Source organism: Oryx dammah, unplaced genomic scaffold (assembly GCF_014754425.2).
Source record: "Oryx dammah isolate SB20612 unplaced genomic scaffold, SCBI_Odam_1.1 HiC_scaffold_323, whole genome shotgun sequence".
Taxonomy (NCBI): Eukaryota; Metazoa; Chordata; class Mammalia; order Artiodactyla; family Bovidae; genus Oryx; species Oryx dammah.
In genome coordinates this window covers 1-12,673 of record NW_024070489.1, presented here as the reverse complement: position 1 = coordinate 12,673, position 12,673 = coordinate 1, and the positions used below count along the sequence as shown (strand labels likewise).

Here is a 12,673-nt window from a genome sequence, read left to right as displayed (position 1 = left end):
GGTGTCTGTTAGTAGATTTATAATTACCTTTGAGGTACTTGCAGTACGAAAGAATGACGTGAAGCACCAGATTAGCAGGAAAGATCCCAGGGGTCTGATTTCAGCCAAGAGAAGAGAGTTCTGCTTTAGGCTAATATTTTGGAGAAATTCCTTAGCCGGAAATAAGCATGGTGCTACTTGTTGCACAGTATACTGTTGACTTGCCATTAGTATGATGAAATATTGAGACCAATTTCCAGAAATCGTTCATTAGAGTCCATTTTATTTCTTTGTAGTGATGTTTGGACACCTCCCTCTCCTCTGTTCCCTTTCTTTCCATTTTTCCCACAGGGTCTGTCATTTCCACCCACTGCATCATTTAGCCTTTTTTTATTACTCTTGTCAGCATACTTGAGTTAAGGTAGATATTCAAAGGCAAAGTGCCAACCCTATGAAGGGTGCATGAGGGTAGATGAGCCTCCGGTATTTGGGAGAGGAGTTTATGAAATGGCTGATGAAGTAAGATTAGTACCGCCCTCATGAATGGGACACAGGTTAACTACAGAGCTTATGGTTGAAGCACATTAAGCATCTGTGTCTCCTGCCCTTTGCTTTTGTTTCCAAGGCAAAAAGCCCTCTCAGGTTGGAGGGGAGCCATGAGCCGATTCCTGAACGTGTTACGAAGCTGGCTCATGATGACATCCATCATAGCCGTGGGTCACTCGCTGCAGAACTTCCAAGACCACACCTTTCTCTATGAAAAGATCTATACCGGCAAACCAGACCTGGGTAAGAAAGCAAAGGCCTGCATCCTTTGTGGGAATGGCCTAAATGGTGGTCCCCAGACCTGGCTGTACATCACAATAACTGTGAAAAACTAAAACCAAACAAAGCACAGGTGGTCAATTCCCTGTCCAGACCTAATTACTGAATCTTTCACCCCCTGGATGTGTCACAGGAAGTTCTTTTTAGAAACTTGCCAGGTGATTCTGATTTTGCCTAAGCTAGTGATCCTAAGCCACTACGTTGTGGATAACAATTGGTCCTTTTTGCCCGCAAGCTTCTCTGAATACCTTTCCCTTCATTTTACACTGCCCTTGGCAGCTGGTCTGTACAAATACCATTAGAAGGACATGTGAGGAAACAGACTTCTGATGACTCTGATACCTGATGAGGAAATCATGAAGAAGGTTTTCTTGTTGCTTCCTTCAAAAATCAGGTCATGGGGCATAAGGTTTATACCCTACATTGCATATGGAGAATTACTAATCTAAGATCTTCTCAAACCATGACACAGACCCTGAAAAGATACCAAAATCCTTCCAGGTTGGTTTCCCACATGAACTTCCACAGGCCTACAATGGCTTTCCGCAGCGTCCTGAGCCTCTCTGCTGGAGAGTGGTTGCACATTTCAGCTTGCGCTTCCTTCGTTTGATACGTGGGGTGGCTTGAGCTGCAGCACCATTTCATAGTAGTGACAATTCTATGTCACATTTATAGGTAACCCAGATTCAGGCTCTGACCTAGCTCACATTTTTGCAGCATCTGGGTATAAAATGAAAGTAAGAAGGCTAAGGCTCACTTTGAACAAAGCTCAAGTATAATAGGCTTAGAGAACCTGGAAAAGTGGGTGGAACAATTCCACTTTTCACCTTCCAGTGCTGTCCTCCAGTGGTCCAGGAATTCTGTATAGATTCACAGGGTTTTTGAGGTCATCTGTCCTAGCCCTTTGAATTTTACATTGAGACAGAAAAGCCCAGAGGTTATGTGATTTGTCGAAGGGCATATAGGTGAGCAGAACTGTGTATGTGTGCCTCTGCAGGCCTGCACGCACACACAGCTTGGAAATAGGTCCCTCGTGACCTCCTGGGACTTTGCTGGTGATAGCAGGACCCTGGAGCATCCAGTAGAAGAATTGCACCTGATGCCTACTCTGGTTAGCATTACTGAGAAACTCCATTTTCAGTTCTCACTCATAAAGAGATGTATAGAAATAGAAAAGAGAAATGTCCTGTTGTTTCATCAGAAGCGCTATCAAAATGCTTTATAAAGAATGTAAAAAGAAAAAAAAAAAGAATCTAGCTCTCCAGGACTAACCGCTATATTTTAGTTTGGGATATGGGATTTTTTTTCTCAAAATGACTATCATCTAAGGATCTTTGGGGTCGTGAATTTAGTGTTGCTGTCTGGTTTTCCAAAGGCTGGAAAATCCTTAAAGGAAAATCCTGAAAGACATTTCGGTTGTGAGTCTTGTCCCTTAAAATTTCTCTTGCTCAGGAGACCAGCCAAGGAAGTATCCTTGCTTTTCACCATAGATCAATACCGATACATTAAAATCAACAAGGCAAGGCTTTCAAAAATACCAGGGGTGTCCTGGGCCCACCTCCATAGTATATGATTTAACTGATCTGGCATCCAGGTTTTGGTAATTTTACAAAATTTCGTCAGTTGAGTCTAATAAATGCCCAGGGTCAAGAAGCACTCTTATGATGGACTATGATTTAAACACTCTGGACAAGATATTTAGCATCGCAGTGCCAGAATGAAGCTAGCAAGAGCAGAGTGGCCCTGGCTAATATGGAGCTTTGTTCCCTTCCCACACGCACAGGAAACCAGCCTCGTTAGGGCTTCATTCACGTGATATAGACCTGAATTCAGGAGATCGAGGGACCTGGGTCTCTTAAAGACCAGGTGTGGATGTCTAGACAGGGCTCAGTATTTCTGTGTTCTCTCCTGTATCAGCCTCACTGAAAGTCTGACCTCCTAGGCATCTTGCATTGACAGACCACTTGCCACCGTGTTCCCCCACACTTATCCTGATTCAGACTCACTTGCTTCACCAACACCAGAGCAGATTCCAGGCAGACCGGTAAACCACTAACCCAGGAATAACTGCCGAAGTGGGCTGTTTGTTAGGTTTCTACTCTTGGAATTCACCCGCCCAACTGTAGGTGTTTGAAAAGGAGCTGAACCAGTTCTCCTTCTGGAATTCTTTCCATTCCTTCTAGTTCCCACCTGCAGCATCAGAGCCTGTACTTTGCCCAGCCAAGGGGATTGCAGGCTCAGCTCTCTGACTCCTCCAGTGAAGCTGGAGGAGTTTGGAGGGAACCCTGATGCACCCTTCTCAACACTTCTGCTTGTTTCTGCTGCACAGTGAATGGCCTCCAAGCTTGGACCTTTGGTTGGAGTCTGGACACTGCTCTTATCAGTGGTTCGCTGCCTCTGCGCCATTGACATTCACAACAAAACGTATGTAAGGGAGGGAACAGCACCAGTCTCCCTGTGTTGGCAGTGGGTGCTAAGCAGAGCCATTGTGTTCCTCCCTCGAAGACTTGTTTATCCTTAAAATCAACAAGGGAAGGATTAGAAAATACCAGGCGTTCCTGGGCCCATCTCCAGAGTGTATGATTCAGCTGTTCTGATATCCAGGTCTTGGTAATTTCATAAAATTTCTTCAGTTGATTCTAATAAATGCCCAGGGCCAAGAGGCAGTTATGATGGATCATATGGCCTATGATTTGATTCAGTAACCTAGGATGTGAAGATAAAAGATTACTAGGTACCATTCGTTCCAGGGATAGAAAAAATCACAGGCCTGAACGTCTTTAAAGCTTAAAAATCTTTGAAATGGACACAGCAAACTGGTTATGTTGTGATCCAGTGGCCTGCATCACACCCCTCTACTTCTTTACTAACGTGTCAGCCTTTCTTCTACTAAAGAGGTAGTGTGCTTGCGGTTTTTAGAGACGCCACAACATACCTTATTCTCACATTCTTCCCTGAGAGGCAGGGATGAAAAAAAATCACGATCTATGACATCATGAGCCCACTAGTAAATGGTTGTTTGTGTACACAGAGTCATGAAGGGAGGGTCACAGAGAACCGAGGACTCCTGTGTATTCTGCCTCTTCAGAGGACTCACACAGACTGCATGCATGCACACTCATGTGCGTGCACACTCATGTCCAACTCTTTGCAACCCATGGACTGTAGCCCACCAGGTTCCTCTGTCCATGGTATTTTCCAGGCAAGAATACTGGAGTGGGTTGCCATTTCCTACTCCAGGGGGTCTTCCTGACCCAGGGATGGATCAAACCTGCATCTCTTGAGTTCCAGCATTGGCAGGCAGATTCTTTACCTCTTTGCCATCTGGGAAGCCCTCATACAGACTAGTGTGGAACAATAATAGCTAGCAGTCACAGCCTCTGGGCTAGATGTACTCTGAACTGGCCACTGGAGGGGGCTCGAGCTTTCTTTCCAACAGCAGTCATCTCCCCAATCAAGGTGGAAACTTTGCTCAGGTCCCCAAGTGAGGCCACCAAAAGAGCATCATACTAAAGTTTTTTTGTGTTAGCCAGACTCTCAGCACTGGGGCAAGAGAGGAGATGGTGCTATTTATTGAGGCTCTGTTATTGTACCAGATGCTTCTACATGACACTGATTAAGTCTCCTCCTAGTAGCCCTGGGAAGCAGTGATTTTTGTTGCTGATTCTGTAGATCTGCATATTAGAGACTCAATTCGTTTAAACTGAGGAAGACCAGGACAAGTGGGATTTGAGGGCTGTTAGCACTGTGATCTAGTCATCTTTCTTTTTTCCTATTTTTGAACCTGAAACTATGGTTTACTTGTTCTACATTGACGTATATTTTTGGAAGTAGCATGGTTTAGTGGAAACACTCTGAGGCCCAAGAATGAAACTGAAAAATAGGCTCTGGTCTCATTTCTATTGGTAACTAGGTTTGAAGCAGCAGGTTTATTATAGACCTTCTCTGCATCTCAGTCCCTTCGTGTATAAAATGAGACTTGTGTATCCTCTCAGGGTGACTGGGAGGGAGTAAGGACTGCATAATCATTTTAACGACCTCTACCATGATGAAGAATTACTGACAAGTAGAAGGGGTGTATACTTTCTTTGTTGTGCTTTGAGGATGAGCCGAGACAGCTGAGACATCTTTACCTCTCTTACCCGTTCATTACCCCTTCACCCAACACAGGACAGCCAGAAATGCTGATTTCTATTTCCAACTTTTTTTTTAGCCTGGGAGTTTGGTCCATGTGCTTCTGATATGCTCTCTGATTCTATCCCCTCCCTAATCAGAAACTTGAAATCAATTCCCAGCTGTTCTTACTTTCTGAGACAGTCTGCATTCTGCCCATTTAATGTGTATTTTTCTAAAAAAGAACCTACTTTCACTTAAAAAAAAACCAACCCTTACATACATGTTTACTAAGTGTGTAAAAATATGCACAGGAATGATAAAAATCAACTTTAAGATATTAGTTCCTTCTGGGAAGAAGGGAGGCAGGAGAATGGGATCAGGGTGGAAAAATGATCCAGAGGAAGCTTTAACTGAATTCTGTAATATTTTCTTAGGAAAAAAGTATCTGAAGCAAGCATGTCAAGATACCGAGTTTTGATAAGTAGGGTATTGGTTGCATAGGGATAAATTCTATTATGTATGATTTTTTGTATGTTTGAAGTACTTCATCATTTTCAAATTTATGATTAAATAAATTTGATTAATTAAATACATTAATTATTAAATAGTTTTTTAAAAAGATACCAGCAATCTAAGTGGTCCATCATCCTATAACTTCTGTCTTCTCCACCTCCTTGTCAAGACTGAGGAACAAGTTCTCTTCCTGTGAGGATGTCACTGTGTTCTCCATCGGACCATTTTGTTAGGTTAAAATGCAAAATATCTTAAGATGCAGTCCATGTTGCAAAAGCACCTAAAAGCCCCAGAAATGCCCTTACCACCCACTCCTCGTTCATGCCCTCCATTCGGTGGCATCCATCAGAGGAGCACTGACCAGCCCCTGGCCAGACACGTGCAAAGCGGGCTTGAACTAGAGTCAAGAGAATTTGAGTAAATAGAATACATAAGTGTGACTGATCCAAAATTGTCTACACTACATAGGACTGCCATACTTGAAACTCTGCTTTGCTATCACTGGCTTCACCACCTCGCTAAGACTTGCAAAGCCACTCTGGATGGCTGGTTCATTCTCCTCTCGATTTAGCAGTTGAAGGCTTCAGTTTTGCCCTAGGCGTGAATAAAACTGATGTGATCAAGCAGCCAGGTCTTTCACAGGGCCAAGTCTCCTTTTTCTTTAGCCATAGTCATTTCCTGGGTTTTGATTTGTGTGTTTCAAGTCTGACCACTTCCTCTGCACTGAAGAAGCTGAACCTTCCGTCCCATTTCTGTCTGCTTCCCTGTAGGCTCTACTACGTCACACTCTGGACCTTCTTCATTGTCACGGGGCACATACTGTTTGAGCTGTTTGTGTTTGGAACCCTGGCTCCCACAGCTGGTGTCATGGCACCCTTCATGGTGGCAAGTAAGCATTGAATGACCCTGGAACTCCCACAGGAGCCGTCCCTGCCATCAGGACCAGCCTTATACAAGCATTATAAGAAAGCATGGTGCTTAGGTCAGCCACTAATCTTGTCTGTCTGTATTTAAGGTATCTCAATCCTGGGCATGCTAGTGGGACTCCAGCACCTAGAAGCAGAACCAGGATCCAGAGAGAAGAAGAGAAACTGAGGCCAGCATCCCCATGTCCAAGATGTCATCTCCCGCCTTTGCTCGCCTCTTCCTTCTCTATGCTCTTCAGTTTGATTTCTGCTCCATCATCCACTTCTAGCCTTTCCCATTTGGGTTTTTTTTTCTTTAATTAAAAAACTTTTAAGATATTACAGGCATACAGAAAGTCAGTGTCATTTAAATGTATGTAAAGAATTATTTTAGAATGACTGCTCTGTACCTCTATCCAAATCAAGAAACTGCTGGGATATCCGAAATCCACTGTGTGCCCTTCTCCCACACGGAGCCTCTTCCAGGACCACTTTTCCAGCTTTCTGCTTTTCCTTTTATTTTTAAGTGTCGACTTGACTTGTGTGGTGGTAACACACAAACTGTGAAACCCGAAGCTGCTGCCTTGCCCAAAGCATGGCCACCAAGGGCTGCCTTGAGGGGTTGTCCACTCAGGTTGGGCTTCTCTCTGCTGCAGGACCCAAGACTCTGAACCATCCACGGAACAAGCAGTTCTTCCAAGAAGGACTCCCCGGCCAGTGAGCATGGCCCCTGTCCTTGTGCCTACAGGTGGATCAGGGTTGGAAGTGTCTGGGCTATTTTAGACCCTCCAGTAAGCTACATTTGTGTAACGAGATTTGTGATAAATAGAGAAACCTTCTGCTCTGATCAGTCCTGGTACTTTGGCTGCCCCTAAGCCCAGAGTGCCCCTACCCTCCTCTGAGGCCTGGCAGAGGAAGATCCCAGCTTTCTGCAGATCAAATACACCATAATGAGTAGGACAGCGCAAGACCCAGGTAAACCTGGCTGCCTTTCATCTCTTGTTCAATTCTCATGAAGTCAAATCTTCCTCCTCTCTGTCCCCACCTTCTGAATTCTGAGCACACAACTGAACATCCAGAACCCTCTCTTGTTTTCTTCACAAAGAAGAAACAGGTTCTTGAGAAAGCAGAACCAGACAACATGGAAGAAACAGCTGTATGAGCATGGAAAGAGCACTGGAGCCCAAGGACAAGGCACTGGAGCAGACGGCTGCCATCCAGACACAACCCTGAGCCCCTCCACACTGGCAGAACCCTCACGCACAGAGTACAGATGCGAGAAACCATTCGCAACTTCAGCCTCTCTGAGGAGGTGGGATCTGAGTTGAGTCACAGACATCATGTGTCTTCATATGTGAGGCAGTATCTAGGGCAGACCTAGCCACACTTAGTCTTGTTCAAGGACTAAGGTCACTGAACTACAGAATGGTGACGTTCCTCAGTGAAAGGTAGGAGTTGGAAGGGAGCAGGGGGCTTGTGAAGGGCATTCCCAACCAGTTAAGGCTCTTTAGGTGAAAGGAGCAAAATCTTCCTTAAACTAGCTGAAGCAATGAAGATAACATTGGCTGACAAAACTGAACAGAGGATTGCAGGCTTCAGGAATGGTTTGATCAGGACTCAGTTCCATTTCTCGGAGTTCTTTTGACTCTGCCCTCCTGCATTGGCTTCATCCACCGGCTGGCTTCCTTTATGGTACCAAAAGTGGTTACAGCATTCCAGGCCTCATGTCCCCTCCTAGAAAAAGAGCTCCGTGGTAGGAACTATCTTTCCCTTATCAGCCATTGTAGGAGGCAGTCAGAAAAGCAGTGATCTTACAGAGAGTTAATGTTCGGGTGGCGACTGCAGGGAGTCCACCTCAGAAAAGAATGAATGAAAGCACAAGACACATGGATCTCCTAGGCGTGCCTCGAGGGAGTCTGATTCCTGATAAATAAAGGCAAGATCCCAGAGGATCTACAGAGACGATCCAGGGTATTTGGCAGATACTCTGGCTATTCGGTTTCTCAAACAGCCCAGGCTTGGCCCCTTCCCAGGTGATTTAAAGTGGAATCCTAATGTTGTTTGTCCGCCTAAGGATTGCTGACAGATAGGATCAGAGTGCCCCAGATGCAGTCAGCTCGCTAGAGAAGAAGTGTCCAGGAAAGCGATGACTGCAGCCCACTCTCGTAACGCACACAAGGTGAATGCCTTACGAAGGGAAGAGTGACAGGAAGGGGAGCAATCCAGAGCTGCAGAAAGCAACACCGGATTCCGGCCCAGACAGTCTGCTGCGTGACTGCTGTGCTCGTAGAACAGACACGCCAGCCACCCTGGGAGATAAAGCCAGAAACCACAGTGGGCTCCTGGCAGCAGGCACCCTCGGGTGGCACTATCCTCGCTTGGCAGCAGGCACACTGTCCTCGAGTGGACGCTGTGTGGAAGGCAGTCCTAGTCCCATGTTAGGCACTGAGTTGCAGTCCCCAGATGGGCCAGGTGTAACCTCTGCAGCCTCATCTTAAAAATAACCCCGTCGAGGGCAACGTCTATGCAGCAGGGGACCACCTCTCATGGTATGGAGCCCCCACCCCTCCTTCCCATTCCCACCCCCAAAGCCATCTCTGCCCCAACAAATGACAAGGCAGAGCACATGGAGAATCTATTGCTGCCTTGATCATCTGATACTAACAAGTAGAAAATGACTAATTATGTTTTTAAAATGAAACAATGGTTTCAGCAAGCATTTTGTTTATGCATTTTGTTTATGCATTTTAAGGGACTGAAGAGTAAACACTTTGGCCTCATCAAAAAGTAAAAAACCATCACTGTCCACTTCCCTCCCAGCCCTAACTCGGTCCTCCTACCAGAAGTTGGACTTTTCTTATGTACAGAGGATCTGTGCACACAGACACAGACACCGAGGGCTCACCTTGGGTCCTGGCCCAAGCACCGCTGCCACGCAGGCAACTCCAAGGCGCTGAGGCCGAGGCAGTGGGCACAACTAAACAGCACAGGTGTCTTGATTACAGAGCTCAGGGCACAGGAGAACTGGCACAAACGTCTTATTGTGAGGTGCTTCTCCCCAAGCCGTGGAGTAGACAGATGCAAGCAAGGCAGGAGCGGTCAGCTTGGGCTGGTTGAAAGGAGTCCCTTTAAATTCAGGGTGTCTGAGAAAGGATTGTTGCTGTAGAAGGGGTGAGGAGAGGGTTTGGGGCTGCAAACACTGTCCCCACCAGAGGTGGATGCGCTTACCTAATCCAGCAGACCCGAGGACAGGGGCTCCGGTCACGCACAGTGCTCCCCAGACACACACACCATCACGACAGGAGCAAAGGAGTGAAAAGGTCAGCCTTCTGGGACACCACAGACTCCAGGGACCAACTCACTGTGAGTGCCACTGAGCTCCGGTCACCCTCCTCCCCCTTTGACAGCCTCGCCCCACCTGGATGGACCCCCACGTGCCTGTGGAAGGGCCAGGTCTCCACCCCCCTCAGGAGTGCTAACTACTCCCAGTCAGGGGCAGCCCCCAGGTGAGGAATACAGTTACCACGTGTGTGAAACAGACGCATAGTGAACTGTTACGAAGACAGGATGCGGTATGGCTCACAGTATGTATATATTAATATAGCTCCTCAGAGAAGAGGAGGCTTCGGCTTTTTGTCATCAGAGTTCTTGGGGACGATGGCTCAGAATTAGAAGGTATTCAGGGTCACACTTGTTACCTGGGTGGGATTAATATGCCCTGAAGATTATGCTCTGAGGCCCCTAAGTACTATCTGCCAACTTGGGCGTTTGTCTGCTGTTTCAGGAACACTTTGCTTCTTCCCTCAGGGGCTCATCTCGCTCCCAACAAGGCCTCGAGCATGGGCCAAGCCCCATACAGCTCTGACCGTTGAGGCTGGCGGAGCACATGCAGGCCACGTCAGCTGGAGGAAAAACTTTTTTTCTCAGAACATTCTAAAGGCAGCCTGTTCAGAGGCTACAGCAGTAGATCCAGCTTCCAATTGTCTATCTTGCTACTGTTTTGGCTGAGAATCTCAGCCCGAACCCCGAGACACCCTCGTTCAGCAGCCAGCAGCCGACTTCAACTGTTCTGTCCATCTCCTCTCTTTGACACACTCATGCACACACACCTGCCTCCTCCAGTGCCATCACCTTGAAATCACAACCAAACAAGGCTTATGTCTCTTATGGCAGAAAACTACCAACTGGAAGAAGATGCAGCTGTCTTCCTTGGGTGACTCATGAGCCCCCGGCCAGAAGTTCTGGCTCTTTCTGCCAATGACCCACCTCACTGGTCAGAAAGTGCACCTCTGGCCCGATGCGCTCCCTGCCCTGTCATCCGCTGGCGCTGAGACTGAAGTCCTGGGACGGTCTGCAGGTCCCACTCACACCCGCCACCTCGGTGGGGAAATGACGGCTCCTTCACGACACCCTCTGACAGCCCTGACTCCCCTGGGCCCAGCCCCGCGTGACTCTGATCCCCGCCCCACCAGCCCCCCAGGTGCATCCAGGACAGCACTGTGAGCCTGCACCCACTGGCCTCCTGGCCTGACTCGCGCTTCTTCCCACAGTCCACACGCACAGGACCAAGCCCTCACCGCCTGCTGGATAACAAGCCTGGCCCACGGGGACAAGGATCTGCCTGCGAGACAGGGAAATGTGGGACGACCTAAGTAGCAAACAGGAGGAAACAGACGTGTACATGGAGACGTGTGTTTGGGGGGCAGTGGTGTAGAAAGTTTGTCAGACTCTCCTGCAGAAACAAGCAGGGTAGAAAGCCCAAAGAGAGGGCTGCCCGGGCAGTTCAATGGTTAAGATTCTGTGCTTCCACTGCAGGGAGCATGGTTCTATCCCTGGTCAGGAAAGTTTGCATGCTGGGTGGTATGGCCAAAAAGATAAAAAACTCAATGGCATAAGCATATCCATAGAAAACACTGGGAAATGACTAAAATGTTACTAGGTTATCTCTGGGCAGTAGGACTATAGGCAACCTTTACTTTTGTGTCTTTCCCTGTATCTGCCCAGGAAAACACAGATTATAAACTAAACATAGTAAAATCTTATCACTTGACTCAATGCATCACATTGCAAATTGAAATATTTTCAAGAGAAATCTATCCTGTTTTTTCACAAGTACCTTTACCCCAGGTTCAGGATATAGTCACCAAAGTTCCCAAATCACATATTTCCTCGTCAGTGGCTCAGAGACAAGCCCATCTCCACAGGGGTGATGGCAGGGTTCTCACAGACTCCTGAGAAGACCGCTCCTGTCTCAGGCTTTCCCTGTGTCCCCACTGAACGTCCCGTCTGAGGCGCCTCACCCCACCTGCTCCCTGCCAACTCCAGGGCATAACATCAGAGGACAAACAAGGAACTAAAGATAGCATCCTTAATATACCTCTTTTAGACACCATTTTTGCTTGGGGAAATTGTCAAGGATTTTCAAAATTATATATACTCAGCGTTGGCCTCATACATTGCTGAAGCAGTGTCCATTGGTAGTACTGACAGACCTTTCGACAGGACAATCTGGCAATACACAGGAAAGTGTGAAAAATGGGCATGATCAGCCCGAGCCAACCTCAGCCAGGGGCATGGAACTGGAACCTTAGCCAAATTTCCGCAATAAACACTTCTGATTTTGGGGGAAAGAGGATGCAGGTTTTCTTGTTTTTTGCTTTTTAGCTCTAGGTAAAGTAGACTCGGTGCTCTATCAGTGGATCACCAGGAGTAAAGAGGAGTAAATGTCACATACAGGTGCGCTGAAATAACCGTGTTCATCCGAGACACTTGGACGTCCAGTAACGCCTGGATTGCTGGCTGAGATTTCCATCTTGGATCTTTCCATCACGGGTAGCTCCAGGGATGAACAGCAAACTGACTGTCATTGAACAACTCAGATTCATGGTCAGCAGACCTCTAACAGCAGCTGTTGGAATCAGCCAACCAAAGCTGGCTGCAGGAGAAAGTTCATCTCCAGAGAATTCGCCAGAGTCTGCTTCCCAGGGAATCCAACCTGTGACAGTTTATGCCAGATATGTTTCATAACAGCAAACACTAAGAGATCTGGAAGGTGGCTCACCCATCACTTGGATGGCAATAAAGACCCCATCAGTGGTACCTGGGGTGCAGATATCTCCAGGCAAAAGACAATACATAAAGTCTAAATTTAGAACATGATGAAAGTGGTTTATGAACAGCAATGCAAAATAATGTAAAACAGAGTTTATGAAAGACAGACAAGAAAATTGAAGATCCACCTATAGTTTTTAAAATGACCCCTCCAATGAAGCAAATATACTATCTCCATGAAAGGGAATGGAATAAGTTTACAGAAGAACCTAGAATATAGAGAT

General features: G+C 46.8%; 1 pseudogene; it reads left to right on the top strand.

Moving 5' to 3' along the window:
* The first annotated feature begins 310 nt into the window (after positions 1-310).
* LOC120859239 lies at positions 311-9,125 on the top strand (annotated as a pseudogene).
* Positions 9,126-12,673: the final 3,548 nt, after the last annotated feature.